The 20,660-nt window shown below is 35.7% G+C and overlaps 2 long non-coding RNA genes across 2 annotated transcripts; one reads left to right on the top strand and one right to left on the bottom strand.

Annotated features, from left to right (window-relative positions):
• Positions 1–1,772: 1,772 nt before the first annotated feature.
• On the bottom strand, positions 1,773–8,526 carry LOC128016653 (uncharacterized). Its single transcript, XR_008184235.1, has 3 exons — positions 8,339–8,526; positions 2,157–2,209; positions 1,773–1,916 (listed from the first exon to the last, which is right to left on the bottom strand). It is a non-coding gene; the product is annotated as an uncharacterized LOC128016653 (long non-coding RNA).
• Positions 2,665–4,282, top strand: LOC128016651 (uncharacterized). The gene is made up of 3 exons (XR_008184234.1): positions 2,665–3,149; positions 3,265–3,341; positions 3,454–4,282. It is a non-coding gene; the product is annotated as an uncharacterized LOC128016651 (long non-coding RNA).
• Positions 8,527–20,660: the final 12,134 nt, after the last annotated feature.

The raw sequence follows: 20,660 nt of genomic DNA, 5'->3' as shown, positions 1-20,660 counted from the left end.
TTGGATCTTCCATCAGGACAATAATCCAAAACAAATATTAAGATCAACACCAAAATGGGTCACTGAGCACAAAATGAAGATTTTGCCATGGCCGTCCCAGTCCTCTGACCTGAACCCTATATAAAATAAGCGGGGTGAACTGAAGAGAAGAAGCACCAACATGGAGCTTTGAATCTGAAGGATCTGGAGAAATACTGGATGAAGGAATGGTCTATTATCTCTTATCAGGAACTCTTTTAACTCTTCAGTCATTATAGGAGTAAACTCAGAGATGTTGTCTTGGGAAAAGGATGCAATAAAAGGTGCCAATAATTTGTGAAGTTTTTTTAAAGAAAGATCAAAAGAATAAACAATGAATGTTTATTTTGACAGTCACCTTTGCTCATATTTAACAAGGTGCCAATAACAGTGGAGGGATTAGAAAAAAATCAGTGGTTAAGATGTATTTACAACACTATTCCAGAACAATTAAACCCAAATATTCAGATGTGTGCAGCACATTTCTGGTGTGGACTGACCACAAGAATTTGGAATACATTCGGTCTGCACGCCTTTGCTCCTGATCTGTCGGCTGCTATGACTCACAGACTGTAAGTACATTTACATATTTAAAGGATTTGCCACTGATGATTCAAACGCGGGTTTTGAGCAGTGTAGAAAAACCTTTGTTGGTCATTTCTCTGACCACAAATGCAGACATGGTTTTATGTTTATGTTTACTACAACGTAAAGTGTAAAAAGATAGTATGAGACATCATAATCCGTAGTTATGTTCCCACTGAATGCAACATATGGCTCATCTGTAATAGGTTTTATTGTTATTGTCTTGTCACAAAAGTGTTCTAACCGGGACACGCATCACAGTATGGCATGAGGGGTAACATTTCTGTCACATTTTTTAGGCATTCGGCCAATCACTACGCACTGGATAGCTGCCCGAAACAGCTTGTTGCATATGGCTGCCTACAGACACCACATTTACATGACCTGAACATACAAGGTATGACTCATATAAAGGTATGTTAATGTGTAATATTGTGATAATGAATAAGCACTGATGGCATTAGTAAACATGTCAGAGTTTCTAACTGTCAGATAATTGGAATGCAACATGCAAACTTGTATTGTTGGTGATCATATTAGTTTCGACTGACAGGGTTAGCATGTGTTTGTACACATATGACAACCTGACTGATCAAATACTAAGTATGGACCCAGAAGCATAGACAGCCCTGCTGCTAGCCTGTTCAGGTTGAAACTGAAGGAATGTGGGTGACGAAAACTGAAGGTCCCTATACCTCTGTGTCATAGATGTGTCACAGTGTGTGTTTGTGTGTGTGTGTGTGTGTGTGTGTGTGTGTGTGTGTGTGTGTGTGTGTGAGAGAGAGAGAGGCAATGGAGACTGACAGTCTCATATATCATCAATACTCCTCAGGTTGTGTCCTTCTCACATTATACACTCACGTTTTTTAAATATGGCATTTATATATGGCAAAATGTATGGCACTGTCCTTGTTGAACCCCCCCCCCCCTAAAAAAAAAATACATAAATAAAATAAATAAATAAATAAAAATGAATAAATAAATGATTTTATGAAGTTTTATGAAATATCTTATTGTGAAACATCTTATAAGTACTCATATAATCTAAGCAAACATTCAATGAATTTTGATTGGCTGCACAATTCTAAATGTGAATGCCATACATGCTCATGCTTACAAAAAAAAAAAAAAAAAAAAAAAAAAAAAAAAAAGAGTTTATATTTATTTGCAAAGTATTTTATTTTATGTTTTTCATTCTTTTTCGAAGGGTCAGTTGTCACATTGAAATGCAGCTTTCTGAAACTGGAGAAGATGTCATTCATGGGGGGATGTCCCAGTCTTTTGATCATCCTGAATCTTTCTATCTCCAGTCACTGGAAAGAATAGGATGTTTCATGAAGTACATTTTCTTTAAATCATTGATTATCTCAGACCATAAGATTCATTTAGACATTTGATTGACAAATAATCAATCACTGTCTGACATCTACATTTATCTTCCATCCAAGGGGGACATTTTTTTTTTCTTCCTTCAAGATAGCATATCATTTTAAAGGAAGGAGAGTGACTTTCATCCTTCATTGCTTATCACACTAAGATCTTGACCTACCCACCTCTCTTTCTGTCCCTGGCCTTCTCTCTTTCTTACTCAATTTATGAGAAAGCCCTGAAATTGAGAGTGATTACTATGTTACTTTCAAGCAGTGATTCTCACACATTACAGATGATACTTAAGCAAGACTCAGGTGTCACTCTCTATTTTGACTTTGCACATGTCTATTCATTAGAATAGAATAGAATAGAATAGAATAGAATAGAATAGAATAGAATAGAACAGAATAGCTGATCAAATTTTCATTAAGACTGTTTTTAAAGAAATTTCTGCAAGGGCTCATTAAATCAATCAAATTTGACAGTCAAGACCCTTAAATGGATTATATTAAATATAATGTTTCTTACTTCATAACTAACAAGGGATTGCTGAAGAACTAATAGGTAATTCTTCATTAAAACTTAAGTCACTACTCTTAACTACTAAGCAATATGTATTGATTAACAGTTTGCTAATCAATAACTAATACTAGATTTTGTCATACCTTCTGAAGAACTACTGTTAATTATCTACTACACTGTAAAAAATAATTCAGTGGCTTAGTAAATTTCACAAAAATAAAGAGCTATATTAACTTAATAAAATCTTTTGAAATCATTTAAGTGATATTTTGAGTGGGTCAGATTAAAAAGAATAATTAAAAATCCAACAAATAATTTCTCTAAAATTTACATATATTATTTAAGTTTATGTAATGAAAATAAATAAGTATTTAACTAACTAATTATATTTTTAATATACCTTCAATATTTCTGGTGAATTCTAATAGAAATATTTGATAATTATTTACTTGTACTGATCTGTTTTAGAAACTAAAGTTATTAAGTATTTCCAACCAATTTTCCTAAATAAAGTTCCAGCTTAATAAATGACAGTTTAAATAAATTGAGTAAATTTCGCGGCTAAAGTGATCACGTGTGCAGCTCCGCAGGAAAAAAAAAAATCTGCTTTCCTCAGCAGCGACGTCGACTAGCCATACACCTCACAGCTCCTGGTAAGTAACGTTAGTCAGCTAATCCTACTTACTTTTGTAACACTTTATTAAAAAGTTAATAATTATTAAGCATTTTCTAACAATTGTCTTTGTATTTTACGTCTTATTCAACAAGTTTCGTAGCTTAATCGAAGTCACCTGAAGGACGGCTTTCCTCAGCAACGGCAAGACCCGCACTCCTCTCATATCGTGGTACGTTATGTAATTTAGCCAGCTAATACTAATTATGTTTGTAATGTTTAATTCAGAAGTTAATTATTAAGGATTTCCTAACAATTGTGTTTGTATTTTGCGTCATCTTAAGAAGTTTAACAAGTTTCGCGGCTCAAACAAGAGGCACCTGTCACTGAAGGACTGCTTTTCTCAGCAACGACGTGAACAGCATTACTCGAATTTCCTTTAAGTAACGCAGTCCTTTTATAACTGTATATTTGCAAAACTGTTTTCAAAAGTTGATTAAACATTGACCGTGTGTACGTGTACATAACAGTGTAGTTTTCGAAGTTAGTTAGTGGGGCAGCCATATGTATGTTAGTTTTTTTTTTTTTTTTTTTTTGGAGTGGGTTAACGTTCGTACTATTTGGATCACCGTTTATTTCAACCGCCATTTGAAAGTCTAACGATAAGTGTACCGTGGTCCAGCAACTATAACTATACATGCCCAATGGAAAACGATTTTGTACAGGTTCCCCTTTGGGGTCAGTGGCTTGTCAAAAGGGAACACATCATTTATGAACTTTCAAATGACAACATTCTTTCTTGTAAAAAGCTGTCACGTTGTTGTAAAACATCATAATTACTACACGAACTCAAGTATGAGCTCTTAAATCACCACTACAAATACGCCATGCAAAAGTATTTAAAATGGCGTGGACATAACATAGACTGGTGCGTTTTAATCAGCTCCCACTATAGGGAGTCGGACAGTTTAAGGCCTGCTCCATTGTAAAATCATTCTAGTGCACTGAAACCTAGATCACATACAATATCGGTCAAAAGTTTGAAAACCGTAAGCTTTTTAATGTAACACATCCAGACCTGGTGGGTATTGAAGGACAGCGGAGGCTGGGGGAGGGGTACGTTGTTTTAATTGAGTAAACTTACTAAATTTCTTAAGAGTGTGTTTAAATATATTCATTTTGATTTAAAATTATTTGTAATATTTTTGTTCCCTGAAACCGATCAGTTTAATTTTCCATCCTTAAATTTCACAAATATATTATGTGTATTATAAATAAACAATTTGCTAGTCTAATACTAAATTGTTTTAGTGGAAAAAATAAAATATTACTGTACATTTTAGATAAAATAAACTGTTGTATTTTTAGTCCGTTAATATGTTTACATTTATGCATTTGGCAGACACTTTTATCCAAAGTAACTTACATTGCATTTCAAGGTACACATTTACAATTTAATCAATTTTTGCTAGCGCCGATGCTCTACTGTTTGAGCTACAGGAAAGCCATCTTTTGTATAATCAAGTGAACTATATTCAGAGATTTTATTAAGTTAATAAAGTTAAATATTACTGTAATATTTACTAAGCCACAGAATTATTTAGAGGGTTAAGGGTTGAGTGTGAGGGTTAATGCAATGCATATTTTTTTCAAGTAGTGCAATTAAACAAGCTTTTTTGTTTCAAAAGCATTAGTCATTTTACTTAAAATTAAACATGTTTATAAAGAAATTGGTTGAAATAATGCAGACCTCAATAAAAGCCTATAGCATTGATTTACAGCATAGAAGCTCGCAGTTGGTCTCTTTTCGTTTTTCTTTTAGGTTTATTGTTAAAAATAAATGTCCCTATGTAGAAAATTAACCTGTCCTCTTGTTAAGAAAAATGCTGTTAATTTTTGCAACTCCTCCCCCTAGTAAACTTTGTTTGAGATTTTACCTATCATATGGTCCAACAGAATGTTTGCTTCTTCAGGTGCTATTTGTTTTGTGTATTTGTCACTTTCTTGTAACATTCAGTTTTGAATGTTAGCTCTAACCAGTTATCTTTAAAATTTGCCTGTAGGGTTCAGCTGATCTACCCGTCTTCGTACAAGCAGAGTTGGCAGAGGAGGTCATAAAAATCTACATCCTTCGGAACAATAATGGGGCAGTCAGCGATGTAATCTTGGGAATCTCAGCAGAGCCTGCTGCCATCTTTCAGGAGTCACATTGGATTTGAGATATCCCAAGACCCACAAATACAGGTCCTTCTCCAAAAATTAGCATATTGTGATAAAGTTCATTATTTTCCATAATGTAATGATAAAAATTAAACTTTCATATATTTTAGATTCATTGCACACCAACTGAAATATTTCAGGTCTTTTATTGTTTAAATACTGATGCTTTTGGCATACAGCTCATGAAAACCATAAATTCCTATCTAAAAAAAATAGCTTATTTCATCTGACCAATAAAAGAAAAGTGTTTTTAATACAAAAAAGTCAACCTTCAAATAATTGTTCAGTTATGCACTCAATACTTGGTGGGGAATCCTTTTGCAGAAATGACTGCTTCAATGCGGCGTGGCATGGAGGCAATCAGCCTGTGGCGCTGCTTCGATAGCGGCCTTAAGCTCATCCAGAGTGTTTTGTCTTGCATCTCTTAACTTTCTCTTCACAATATCCCACAGATTCTCTATGAGGTTCAGGTAAGGAGAGTTGGTAGGCCAATTGAGCACAGTAATACCATGGTCAGTAAACCATTTACCAGTGTGAGCAGGTGCCAGGTCGTGCTGAAAAGCGAAATCTTCATCTCCATAAAGCTTTTCAACAGATGGAAACATGAAGTGCTCCAAAATCTCCTGATAACTAGCTGCATTGACCCTGCCCTTGATAAAACACAGTGGACCAACACCAGCAGCTGACATGGCACCCCAGACCATCACTGACTGTGGGTACTTGATACTGGACTTCAGGCATTTTGGCATTTCCTTCTCCCCAGTCTTCCTCCAGACTCTGGCACCTTGATTTCCAAATGACATGCAAAATTAGCTTTCATCCGAAAAAAGTACTTTGGACCACTGATCAACAGTCCAGTGCTGCTTCTCTGTAGCCCATTTCCTGCACACGCCTGTGCACGGTGGCTCTGGATGTTTCTACTCCAGACTCAGTCCACAATCTTCCTCGGGGTCCGGTCACCTCTTCTCGTTGTGAAGCGTTTTTTGCCACACTTTTTCCTTCCCACAGACTTCCCACTGAGGTGCCTTGATACAGCACTCTGGGAACAGCCTATTTGTCCAGAAATTTCTTTCTGTGTCTTACCCTCTCGCTTGAGGGTGTCAATGATGGCCTTCTGGACAGCAGTCAGGTCGGCAGTCTTACCCATGATTGTGGTTTTGAGTAATGAACCAGGCTGGGAGTTTTTAAAAGCCTCAGGAATCTTTTGCAGGTGTTTAGAGTTAATTAGTTGATTCAGATGATTAGGTTAATAGCTCGTTTAGAGAACCTTTTCATGATATGCTAATTTTTTGAAATGGGAATTTTGGGTTTTCATGAGCTGTATGCCAAAATCATCAGTATTAAAACGATAAAAGACCTGAAATATTTCAGTTGGTGTGCAATGAATCTAGAATATATGAAAGTTAATTTTTTATCATTACATTACGGAAAATAATGAACTTCATCACAATATGCTAATATTTTGAGAAGGACCCTGTACTCACTTGAGTTGTTCCAAAAACTGTTTCTTGAGCTGGATCCTCCAAAACTCTGTTAATGTTCAGAGGTTAAAAAATTATCTTCTTGCATAGTAGTGGTTCATGGTCATCCCACAGAATGGGTATTCCTGATGGAAGTGTTTCTGTTATCTGATTAATTCTGTTGAAGACATAGTTCACCCCAAAAGATGATGTTGTCATAATTTACTCTCCCTCAATTTGTCCCAAACCTGTACGAGTTTCTTTCTTCTGTTGAACACAAAAGATATTTTAAGTGAAGTGACGTGACATTCAGCCAAGTATTAAAGAGTGTTGGTTAACGCAGTTAAATGTTGCCATTGACTTTGCATAGTATACTTTTTTTTTTTTTTTCTATCATGGAAGTCAATGGCAACTTTCAACTATCTGTTAACCAACATTCATTAAAATATATTTTGTGTTCAACAGAAGAAAGAAATTCGTACAGATTTGGGACAACCCGGGGGGGCGAGTACATTATGACAACATCATCTTTTTGGGTGAACTATCCCTTTAATATTGATGTAAGTGTTGCTTTTATATTTTTTTATGGTTTAATGTTGAGTGTGACTGCAAATGGCTGGTATGCACCAGGAACAAAGATGTAATTTCTCTTACGGCTATCGTATTTTACATGTAATCTACTTGAATACTAAGATGGATGAAATGTTTCATAAGGTTTAATCATTTCCCTTATGGCTACTTTACAGTTTTTAATTTTTGCAATCTACTGGAATATTAAAATGGATACAATGTTTCAAAGGTTGATTTTAGACTTTGTCTTATGTTTAATTGACAAATAAATTTTCAATAAAAAATGTGTTTCTTTCTTTATTTGGTTTTATTATATTAATTATAAAGGGTAAATGGTGTAAAAAAAAAAAGTGAATGCAGCATTTTGATAATTTATAGTCCAATATTAAGTTAAATTCACTTTTACATGTAGTAAACGTAGCACATTTTTTTTGGTAAAATTTCATCCAATATTTCAATTATATCTACTCAATATTTTATGTTTATTTTACATAGAATTACAGTTGTGGTTTTTTATAATTTTGATTATATCCAATTAATTTTATTTCTCATATAAAGTAATTGAGTTACTCAGATTTACTTAATTTTTTTACTGACAATTACTCAATTTAAACAGTATATTTCATTGATTTCACAGCTTTAAAATTTACTCAATTTTTTTGAGTGTAAAAATGTTTCACCAAAAAAAATGAGTAAATAATAGTTAAACTTTTTACAGTGTAGTTAATGTTCAAAAAAAAAAAAAAAATGATGTAACTACCAATGAACAGTATTAGTATTAGTATTACACTATTAGTCACTACAATAATCAGGTTATGGCCCTTATGTTTTTTTTTTTTTTTCTTCAATTTATTATTAGTGGTGGATGAAGTACACAAATCAAGCAACTGAGTAAAAGTACATATACCTCAATACAATATTACTCCAATAAAATTAGAATAGGCCAATTCAATTCTTGGCTCCCTAACGTCGACTCTACCGTGGGTCATCATCCTGGCTGGTCTCTGGATTCCCATCTGGCTCCTCCTGCTCCGGGCTCCTCCCTGGCTCCTCCCTCCATCCACTTCACCCTGGTTCCATGCTCCATGCTCCCTCATTGCCTGTCCCTTGCCTGCCCCACGTCCGCCTCCAGAACCCCCACCCTCTCTCTGCTGGACTATGTCTTTCGGTGCAAGGACGCACTGTTCTGGGAGTGGGCGAACTGTCACAGTCATGGACTTTCTGTTCCTTTTGTGTTATCCCTATTTGGTCATGTTATGTTCCTCATTTTGTCAATTGATTAATCCCCACCTGTTTCCGTTCCCCTTATTACTTTCCTTGTGTTTAAGAACCCTGCCTGTTCAGTTCCTTTTTGTCCGCTATTAATGTAATGTAATGTAATGTCATAGACTATGCTAGAAGATATGTGTTGGATGTGCCCTTTTCTCCCGTGATAATTAAAATAACTCTTTAGATATATATTCTTCCTCGTGTGCTTTGTTTACACACCAGTTTCTGTGACAGTAATCTAACTTTGGCCAACAGTTGTACACAGAAACATCTCCGGGTGGATGATGTATGAGGTTAGCGTTTGTTCAAAGGAAGCAAAGTTTCCTTACTTTAGCAAGGAAATCCAGTATCCTCTTGGCTTATATCGAACTACTCTAATATTCTTCTTTACAACTTCTTACTTTGTACTTTTAATTAGTGACCATTGTTTTTTTTTTTTTTTTTTTTTTTTTTTTTCTGCTGCTCTTGGATCCTCTTCAGGAGAAAGTAGTCACAGTTCCTCAAAACTGGTTAATTTCTTAGACGAAATACAGGTTTTGATACGTTTTATTTAATCTATAAAATCATTACTGTGCTGTAAATCAATTTATTTTATGCAAAGCAACATACAAGTATGTGATGTAATTCACCAACTAACACATCAGGTTGCACATGCCGATTCCTTTTTGTGTGATTTGTTTTATCCTTTGCTTAAAACAAATTATCTTATTTCAAAAGATAATAAATCTAAATACTAAGTTGATGATTACTTTAATAGCCTTCTAAGATTTGAGTCAAAATTATGTGTTAATCCTTTATTAATTACTAATAGGTTCCCTATGATGCAACATACAGTATGTTGAGGGGCCACACATACATATAAAATCTAAACTAAAAATAAACAAATAAAATAAATCTAAAGTAAGTCAAACGCAAGGCACTAGAATGGGGTTGGAGTTCCTTTCTGAAGCTGATTTCTTACAAAACACACTCACAAAACAATTATTCACCACAGGTAAAAACTTCTAGAATTTTTTTTTTTTTGTATTTATAAATACTGCATTGTCATACTACTTTTACTACTAATTATAACATTATTAAGAAAGGACTACAACTCAGTATAATTGTGTATGATTGTTCATTAATAGTTATGTATTTATTTACTTATTTATGTATTTATTTATTTGTTAACATTAACTAGTAGATTATTAATAGTAGTTCTGCAGTAGGTATGAAAAAATGGATTAGTTCAGTGATTAGCAAACTGTTATACTGTGTGTGTATGTGTATGTGTATATATATATATATATGTATATTAGTGGTGGGCCGTTATTGGCGTTAATGTACTGCGTTAATGTGAGACTCTTATCAGGCGTTAAAAAAAATATTGCTGTTAATCTATTCTTAAAGTTGGGTTGGGAGCTGGGTCTATACTAGGCGAGCTATGATGGCTTTCACCTTGATATTTTAGCGCGGATGTATACCTAGTCGAATCTGTAGGGGTGAGAACGAATCTTGAATCCTGTGTTTATGCCTACTGTGAAATTACCACATCAAACGTGACGCGCTAACATGGATGCAGCTAAGATGCCGCCGGGTTTGTTTCAGGGATTTTATTTTTTTTTTTCTTAAAAAGCTTCCCAAAGGAAACCTCGAAAAGACGCACGTTTCACACATAATCTGTCTGCAGTGCGTATGCAGTCCGTGTGTATTTCGTATGTGGTGCAGAAGCAGCACAGACTCATACTCATTGTGCTTTCACACAGGACACGTTTGCAGTCCGCTATTTGGTACGTACAGAACCAGAATCAGAAGGGGCTTTATTGCCAAGTATTCTGGCGCATACAATAAATTTGTTTTAGTGACATAAGCTTCCAGTACACACACACACAAAAAACAATCAGGCAAATAAATAACTGTAACACACATACAAGCTGCACACTCACTCTAACTCACTGCAATGTCTTGATTTGCCCTGTCTTGATCTGACCTGTTTCTGTGACTGTTTGCTATCTGCCCTGATCTTGTGCCTGTCCCTTTTTTTTTTTTTTTTTTTTTCTCAGCCTTGCCTTATCCACTGTATCCAATGGTGATTGACTCTATCTTGTCTGACTATCCAAATAAAAGCTGCAAATGGTCCCGCCTCTGCTGATGCTTCACAACAGAAGACTTTGCCACAAAGTGATCCAGCAGTATTCATGCAGTTCTCCACTGAGCTATCTGCACAGGGGACGCAGCTCGCCCTGCATCACCACCAACTAAATCTGCTTACCACCCTCACCGATGAGTTAGTGAAGGCACTGCAAGGTATGCAACTAACACCAGCCACAGCCGCAACTGCTACCCCCAAAGCCCCGGCTCCCAATCTCACCACGTCACCTCTAACCTCACCAGTAAGCCTACAATTAGTGTTCCAGGAGAAATTTGACAGAAATTTAGTTCATTACTGTTCATTAATCAACAACCCTCGCTATACCCCACAGACTCTATCCGCATTGCCTTTGTATGTTCACTACTTACTGGGAGAGTGCTGGATTGGGCCACCACAGTTTGGGGAATAGACGGCTCCTCTTTTCCCACCTTCACGACCTTTGTTCAACACTTTCAACGCTTTCAGGTCTTTGAACATCCTGTGGATATCATATAACACATTACTTTTATTCTTCTTGCAGTTTTCTTTTTCTGATAAAGATTAAACACACAAACAAAGTGAATTTACTGAAGTAGCAGTGAGAAAACTTAGACAACAAAACAATTGTTTACAACATTAAACAAATTTATTTCATCTGCGGCTGTCAATCTTATAGATGTCATCATGATCTATGTTTTCTAACATAATTCATGAAATATTCAGAAATTATTTGAGACCAAGTGACAGCCCCAATCATACAAAATATTGGGTGACTCCCAGCCTTTATCCTTTCATATTTGAAGTATCACGTTATAGAGACACACAAATAAAGAAGCTTTACTGTTGGCTGAATGTTTTTTTAATGGAAAAATGTGCATGCCGGCTCCTCACAGCTGAGATTATTACTCAGCCTGACAGCATTTGATGAATGTTTGGCTCACTGTTCTTTAACATAAAAATGATTACCCTGCTCCCCTTCACTCACTGGTGATTATCTGCAATGACAAACTTGGATTTATTTCTCATAGGCTTTGCTTTGGTGCATCAATATAATTGTGGTGAGTAAACTATCACTGTGTCGGAATATGTGTAATTCCCTACACAGTGTGCAAAAAAGCAGTGCATCAAATGAGTTGGCTGTGAAAATATATATATTTTTTTTGTTTTATTTATTTATTTGTTTTTTACAGCAAGTGAATAACACCTTAATTTTCTCATTTTTTGCATGTATTGTCTCAGTTGTTGTTAGTATGTTACAAGTCAAAGGACAAAGGCAGCATGACAGATGTACAGTAGTATGTTCAGTATCATGGTTGTGTGATTTCAGATATGGCAAAATGGGCTACCATTCAGAAGTTTAAAGTATAAATATTATTTGTATTATTATTATTATTATTATTATTTTAAGAAGTATCTTATGCTCACTAATGCTGCACTTATTTGATCAAAATACAGTAAAAACTGAACTATTGTGAAAATTTTATGCAATTGTTCATAACACCTGGAATGTATTAATTTTACATTTTAAAGTGTGTAACTAATGATACTAAAATTCTAACAGTAGCTCACTTTTACATCTCATATTTATTAGTTAATGCTATGATGAATGGCATTAAGATAAGTGACAGACTGGCAAGAATATGCATAAAATTTAGTTTCATTCGGTATGGGGGCAGAAACTTTATCTGTTACTACAAATGTAACTATTTCACATTTAAGCAGCTTAGCAGGCTTTGATTGCTTTAGCCTACCTCAATACTGCTTGTGTCACGTGTTCAGACTAGACTAATTGAGATGGATGAGGTTTGCAGCACTGGCTCAACACTGAGAAGAAACATCTGTCCAGAGACTTATTCTGAATTAAGCAGATAAGCCGATAAACATGCACCTAGCTGACTGAGCCGGAGGTACTATCCAGATGTTTATGACTATGCCTCTTGGCAAAAAGCCTTCAGGGGCAGGATTCTTATGCTGCTATGTATGTTAACAACTTCATTTAGGTTTCAGATATAGTGACATGGCAACTCACCTCTCATATACTCCTAAATATTGACATGTGTGCCTGTGTCTATTGCCCTGAGTGACCACAATCAAACAAGAGCAGCAAGTGGGATGGCATTATAAATAACATCTGGACCTCACTTTTGATCATGAAAAGTGGATACAGAAGAAAATTTGGTGTCCCAGCTGAGTGCTCAAGGTTTCCCTCTAACCTCATACGTGTCTCCTCTCATTTTTGAAAGTGGCTGGATTGGCTAGAGGAACTTGCACTTCACTGATATAGGATAACTGATGTAGGCAGAAATGCTTATGATAAGGATTTTATGAGTAGTGGAGGTTGAGGATCTGTGTGAATAGGATCACCAGATCCTGAATGTTCTATTTAGAAGCAGAGATGTACCACAGGCATTGATTGTATTGATTGCATTGATGCTTCTTCTTTTGAGCTGCTGTTCAGCCTCAGGGTCTCCACAATATTGAAAAGGAAGTGTAGGAACAACAAACAGCCCCCACTTCTCATAGACTGAAAAAAAATAAAAATAAAAAATGCATGTGTGTGTGTGTCTGTGTGTTTTATATGTGTTTGTGGTTTGAGGTGTCCCTTCTAACTGATTTATATATGGAAATATATACGTAACAAAAAGGTGTGAAACAACTGCAAATATGTAATATTCTTCAACTTAGCCACCTTTTGCTTGATTACTGCTTTGCACACTCTTGGCATTCTCTTGATGGTCTTCTAACAGTCTTGAAGGAGTTCCCCGAGAGATGCTTAGCACTTGTTGGCCCTTTTGCCTTCTGTCTTGCGGTCCAGCTCACCCCTAAACCATCTCGATTGGGTTCAGGTCCGGTGACTGTGGAGGCCAGGTCATCTGGCGCAGCACCCCATCACTCTCCTTCTTGGTCAAATAGCCCTATTATATGCTATTTTTGTTCAATCATTAAACTAACTTTAAATAATTAAAAACTCTCATAATAAACAAGAATGAACAAATCAATAACTGAACATTTATATGCAGCCTATTTGTATGTATTGTTTTTACTTTTAATATAATTTCTGTTGAATTTAGCACCATCTGAATATTATAATAAGACAAATTCACATTAAAGGTGCCACAGAATGCAAAAATCCCTTGAATAATGTGTTTGAACACAGTTGTGTGACCACCGTGTGTGAACCAGCCTATAATGTAAAAATCCACCCATTCATTGTTTTGTAATCCCAATAACTCTATAATTCTCTCCACGCGAGCAGTTCCAGGTTTCTCACAACATAGTCGGGGAAAGTCCGCTGAGAAGCAGCAGTCTGCCGTTACAATGTCAGTGCCAAATTGCAATTAAAAGTGTCATGTGTTGGGATGCACCAATGTACATAGGAGTCTCCATAGACCACTGAGGACATGGTGGTTAACTTTAATTTTCAAAGGAATTGTCCTGAGAAAAAAAAAAAAAAAAAAAAAAAACTAAAAGACATATACATTTTACAATGGACAGCTTCACAAACAAGGGTGAGTTCAGCGCTGGAGTTGTGTAAAGATTGCTTCTGAAAGAGGGATCGATACCAACGCTATGGATGTGTGCAAACATCCAGACTACAGACATTGTGAAAACAGCGACAACAATGAGTTCTGCACTCTTCTGAAAAGGGAGGCGGGAGCAGCAGCTCATTTTCATTTAAAGGGGACAAACACACACAAAAAAAAAAAAAAAAAAACAGCACGTTTTAGCTCATACCCTAAGTGGCAATTTGAACAAGCTATAAAAAAAATATCTGTGGAGTATTTTGAGATAAAACTTCACAAACACACTCTGGGAAAATCAGATAAAAAATTAAAATATTGTATCAATGCATTCTATGGCACCTTAAAATAATTCATTTTTAATTATGACACAATCCACTACGGCTGTTTTTCGTGACTTTACCCTCTATAAAGATTGACTTATATATATAAAACACTATTTAATTGCAGCAATTGACCCTATTAGATTTACACATTTTCATGCTCTTTCCTCCACTCTTTTGAGGTTTATGTCTGACCTTATCATCAGCTAAGTCAAACATTTTTTTTTTCTTTGGTCTCACTAGAGAGGCATTTCTTTTTCATCTGTTCTACTTGTCTGGGCTTTAATCCAAATTTTCCATTAGAAATATGGCCAAGTTGCCTTGCGTAGTAGCATAGCTCCAGCCTGCTGTTTGCTTGACTTCATAATTCATATTCATTTTCTTTAGAGGATTTATACATATATTTTTTTTTCCCTTTGTTACCATGAAAAATGCTCTGTGATACACATTACTTACAGTAGAAACTGACAGATGTTTTGTCAGGTTTTTTATGGTATATACTGTAGCTTAAAATAGCACTAACAAGTTCACAGAAACAGGAGCAGGAGCACAAATATTTACACACTAGAAGAAATCATAATTGCAGAAGGGGGAGGGTAAAGAAGGAAAGGGCACGAGGGAGGCCACATGGGATCATACATAGTCAAATCGATTTGCTGCTTGTTTGTTGCCAGACAACTAGAATGAGGGAGCGGATAAAGATGTTGAGAGAAGGGGAGAAAAGAGTAGTGTGAGTTGTGATTAAATGAAGGAAATCCCTTACACTACAATTAGTGATCATTGTTTGATGACTTAAAACCAAATATAAAACTAAAGAGGAGAGAAATAGAGCAAAACAATGAAGAAAGATGTGTGATGGGCAAAGAGATACACAGAGGCTGTAGTGTCAGGCCTCGGAGAAACCAGTCACAGAGGCATTCAGTGTGGCACTGTGTGGCACTATACACCACTAACATCTTATTGGCCACCCCAAAAATGAATATACTAGAATTTCATTTTATATGTTTAATCATACTAAGATAAGCATTTATTTTAGCCTCAGACTCAAAAATGAAATGCGTCTGAGGTGCTGCATCTCACTTGATCTTGTCCAGTGTACCTGCTAATTCTTACGTCAAGTCAAGTTACCTTTATTTATATAGCGCTTTAAACAAAATACATTGCGTCAAAGCAACTGAACAAAATTCATTATGTCAAAATGACAGTTAAAGGCAGTTCATCGTTGAATTCAGTGATGTCATCTCTGTTCAGTTTAAATAGTGTCTGTGCATTCATATGTAATCAAGTCAACGATATCACTGTAGATGAAGTGACCCCAACTAAGCAAGCCAGAGGTGACAGGGGCAAGGAACGAAAACTTAATCTGTGACAGAATGTAGAAAAAAACCTTGGGGGAAACCAGGCTCAGTTGGGGGGCCAGAGTCTGGTGGTCATCTGATTCAAGGTCTTTACAGGGGATCTGTATCTGGGGCTCTAGATGTCCTGGTCTCCGCTGTCTTTCAGGGATGTCGAGGTCCTTTCTAGGTGCCGATCCACCATCTGGTCTGGATACGTACCAGATCCGGTTGACAGCAGTGACCCTCTAATCTTGATACGGACTGTATCTGGTGGCTACGGTGACCTCGGAATAAGAGAGAAACAGACTAATATTAGCGTAGATGCCATTCCTATAATGATTTAGCAAGTACATTGGGTGTTATGGGAAGTGTTCCTGGTTCCCGTTTACCTAATTAATGCAGCCTAAAAATCATTTAACAGATTTGGATATTGGAATCATATTAGTATGTTATGTATAAACCAGGTTAAAGAGATGGAACTTTAATCTAGATTTAAACTAGAGTGTGACTGCCTCCCGAACAATGTTAGGTAGGTTATTCCAGAGTTTAAGCGCCAAATAGGAAAAGGATCTGCCGCGCACAGTTGATTTTGATATTCTAGGTATTATCAAATTGCCTGAGTTTTGAGAACGCAGCAGACATGGATGATTCTAATGTAAAAGGAGCTCATTCAAATACTGAGGTGCTAAACCATTCAGCTTTATAGGTAATAAGCAATATTTTTAAATCTATACAATGTTTGATAGGGAGCCAGTGCAGTGTTGACAGGACTGGGCTAATATGGTCATACTTTCTGGTTCCGGTTGCTGCTGCATTTTGGACTAGCTGTAGTTTGTTTACTAAGCGTGCAGAACAACCACCCAATATAGCAGTACAATAATCTAACAATGAGGTCATAAATGCATGAATTAACTTTTCTGCATTTGACATTGAGAGCATAGGCCGTAATTTTGATATATTTTTCAGATGGAAAAATGCAGTTTTACAAATGCTAGAAATGTGGCTTTCTAAGGAAAGATTGCTATCAAATAGCACACCTAGGTTTCTAAATGAGAAAGAATTGACAGAGCAGCCATCAAGTCTTAGACACTGTTCTATGTTAATACATTCAGAATTTTTAGGTCCTGTACTTAGCACCTCTGTTTTTTTTGTTTTTTTTTCTTATGTAGAAGTTTTCACACCACCTGAAATTTTCTTATGGAGTGAAAAATATTGATCTTGATCTGTTCGCTATCATGATCCAGGTGGTGGTGGAGGGGTCTGCTGGCCCTGGGGCCCACTCAATCACTGGCTTTGTAACCTCAGAAAATATTTTCAGTGTCCATAAATTACAGAGGAAAATATACACTAGAGAAGATAATTTTTCAAAAATTACCTTTATTATTGTCTTCAATTATTGCCAGAGGGTCCCTCTTGGATCATAAAAGACTATTTGTGGAAATCGCCAACCTTACTACCCGGACTTCTGTCTCTGCACGTTCTACAAGACCAGCCTGAACGACGAGCGCAGAGTGTGGTTGTCTGGAGACAGTGGTGTATAAAGTACCTGAATGTCAGACTCAAGTAAAAGTACAGATTTATTACCAGAAATGACTTTGGTAGAAGTTGAAGTCACTGTTTAGATTATTACTTGAGTAAAAGTCTTAAAGTATGTGATATTTATTTTACTTAAGTACGAAAAGTATTTTTTAAATCTTAAACGTACTTGGTCCGTGTATCATCCGATCATTCAATTATTCCATTTAATCTGGCAAACCAAAAAACGAAATAACGAATCAATATTTTGTTTTTCTGTTTTTCTGTATGAACCAAATATGAAAAACTGACGTTTGTTTCATTGCTTTCAGCTCGAAACGGGAAATATAATAAACAAGGAAACCAAAACGAAATAATGGATCAAATTTACGTTTTATCAATTTTTCATTATTTGTTGGAGTAGGTCTAACTATTTCCCACGGTGCCGTCCTGCTTGCTTTGCGCATGCGCAGTGGATAGTTTCAAAGGAATATGCGCTCACTTCCGCATATTCCTCGCAGGGATAAAGAACACGTTTTTTTTTTTTTTTTAACGATCACAGGCATAGTTACAGTATGTCCAATAACAATACAACACGCTCTAATAAAAATCAGAGATGGTTTAAATGTCCTTTGAAATCACGCTAACCACTTGTTTTGGTGTGTGGGGCATTTTAAGTAGATAATTAATTATTAAATACTATCTATCTATCTATCTATCTATCTATCTACATACACACATACAATACAAATAATACAAAAATAATTGAAAAAGAATACAGAAAGCTAGTGTTGAATGAAAAACTAGCAATTAGAAAAAATAAATAAAAATGAGATAAAATATAATTAGAATAGACAGCGCTAGAGTTCGAGGGTCAAAGATGAAAGAGATGCATTTTTAGATGTTTCTTGAAGATGCGTGTACTGCATGTAATATATATTTAGCTTTGCAATATAAAAATTTTAAAAATGTAAAGGTAACAATGTAATTAAAAAGGTAATGGTTGATATACTGTAATAATGTTTGTAATAGTATTTTACCTGACAATTACTGTATCAGTTAAATATATTACACCCTTTTATTATACTGAATTTATAGAAAAGAACACCTTTATTGCACAGATGTACTTTGAAATGTAAGTTCTAGTAGCAATACACACTTACAAACAGTTCTAGTGCACATGTAAACAAATACTGTATGCACAGAACTACGAAGTTAAATATTTACATTATTTTACAGTTACATTGCAATCTGTACAAATAAAACAAATTAATTTATTCCTTGTGTTATGTCTAAACTAGCATTAGCTTACCTACTGCTGTGTGCCGTTCTTCAGTTATCAAATCATTGATGTAGTATCAGGGTTGAAATAACTATACACTTAGTACCTACTGTAAATCCATGGCTTTATCAGATCTCGTCTGAATTGGCGACAAGTGAGCAGAATTCTGCTGCCTATTTCCTTAGGTTGGAAAGGCAGCAAGTGAAAAATTATATTTAGCAGCTATGTAGGAAAATAACTAATTACTTTAAGATAAATGCAGATCTTTTGCTTTAATGATTTGTATTCTTCCAAACTCTGCAAGCAGACTTTTTTTTTATTCTTAATTCTCACATAAAATAAATGAATAGCCTAAATAAGCCTTTTTTGTTTTTGTGAAGCATAAAATCAGGGTTTCATCCACATCTTTTTTTATTTAATTTTGAAATCTGAAAAATGAAATTAATTTACTTCAAACCTGCACTCACCAGAAATTATTCTATCAGTGTCATTTTCTATCACAAATCATTTTTATTAACCATTTAAACAGAAGGTCGTATTAGGCCTAAATATAAAACCCGATTCCCAAAAAATTTTGAAATTGTGAATAAAAACAGAATACAACATAGATGACATATCAAATGTTTAAACTGAGAAAAGGTGTCAATTTAAGGGAAAAATAAGTTGATTTTAAATTTCATGGCATCAACACATCTCAAAAAAAGTTGGGACAAGGCCATGTTTACTACTGTGTGGCATCCCCTCTTCTTTTTATAACAGTCTGCAAACGTCTGGGGACTGAGGAGACAAGTTGCTCAAGTTTAGGAATAGGAATGTTGTCCCATTCTTGTCTAATACAGGCTTCTAGTTGCTCAATTAGGTCTTCCTCTTTATGATGCGACAAAAAAGACCTTGACTGCAGGCTGGTCATTTCAGTACCCGGATCCTTCTTCTACACAGCCATGATGTTGTAATTGATGCAGTATGTGGTCTGGCATTGTCATGTTGGAAAATGCAAGGTCTTCCCTGAAAGAGACTATGTCTGGATGAGAGCATATGTTGTTCTAGAACTTGGATATACCTTTCAGCATTGATGGTGCCTTTCCAGATGTGTAACTCCCCATACCACACACACTCATGCAACCCCACACCATCAGAGATGCAGCTTCTGAACTGAGCGCTGATAACAACTTGGGTTGTCCTTGTCCTCTTTAATCTGGATGACATGGCATCCCAGTTTTCCAAAAAGAACTTCAAATTTTGATTCGTCTGACCACAGAACAGTTTTCCACTTTGCCACAGTCCATTTTAAATGAGCCTGGGCCCAGAGAAAACGCCTGTGCTTCTGGATCATGTTTAGATATGGCTTCTTTTTTGACCAATAGACCTTTAGCCGGCAGCGGTAAATGGCACGGTATAACAACCCAAGTTGTTAGATTCTCTGAATCTTTGGATGATATTATGCATTGTAGATGATGATAACTTCAAACTCTTTGCAATTTTTCTCTGGGAAACTCCTTTCTGATATTGCTCCACTATTTTTCACCGCAGCATTGGGGGAATTGGTGATCCTCTGCCCATCTTGACTTCTGAGAGACACTGCCACTCTGAGAGGCTCTTTTTATACCCAATCATGTTCCCAATTGACCTAATAAGTTGCTAATTGGTCCATTTAACTTTTCCGGCCTCTTATTGCTACCTGTCCCAACATTTTTGGAATGTGTAGCTCTCATTAAACCAAAATCAGCCAATATTGGGCATGACATTTCAAAATGTCTCACTTTCAACATATATTATCTATATTCTACTGTGAATAAAATATAAGTTTATCAGATTTGTAAATTATTCCATTCCCTTTTTACTCACAATTTGTACAGCGTCGCAACTTTTTGAGAATCGGGTTTGTATTTATGTCATCCTTAATGTTAAATTCTTAAATGATAATGTTAAATTGGAATACATGTA

Source organism: Carassius gibelio, chromosome A7, assembly GCF_023724105.1.
Source record: "Carassius gibelio isolate Cgi1373 ecotype wild population from Czech Republic chromosome A7, carGib1.2-hapl.c, whole genome shotgun sequence".
In the NCBI taxonomy this organism is placed as follows: Eukaryota; Metazoa; Chordata; class Actinopteri; order Cypriniformes; family Cyprinidae; genus Carassius; species Carassius gibelio.
This window is presented reverse-complemented; position numbering and strand designations above follow the sequence as displayed.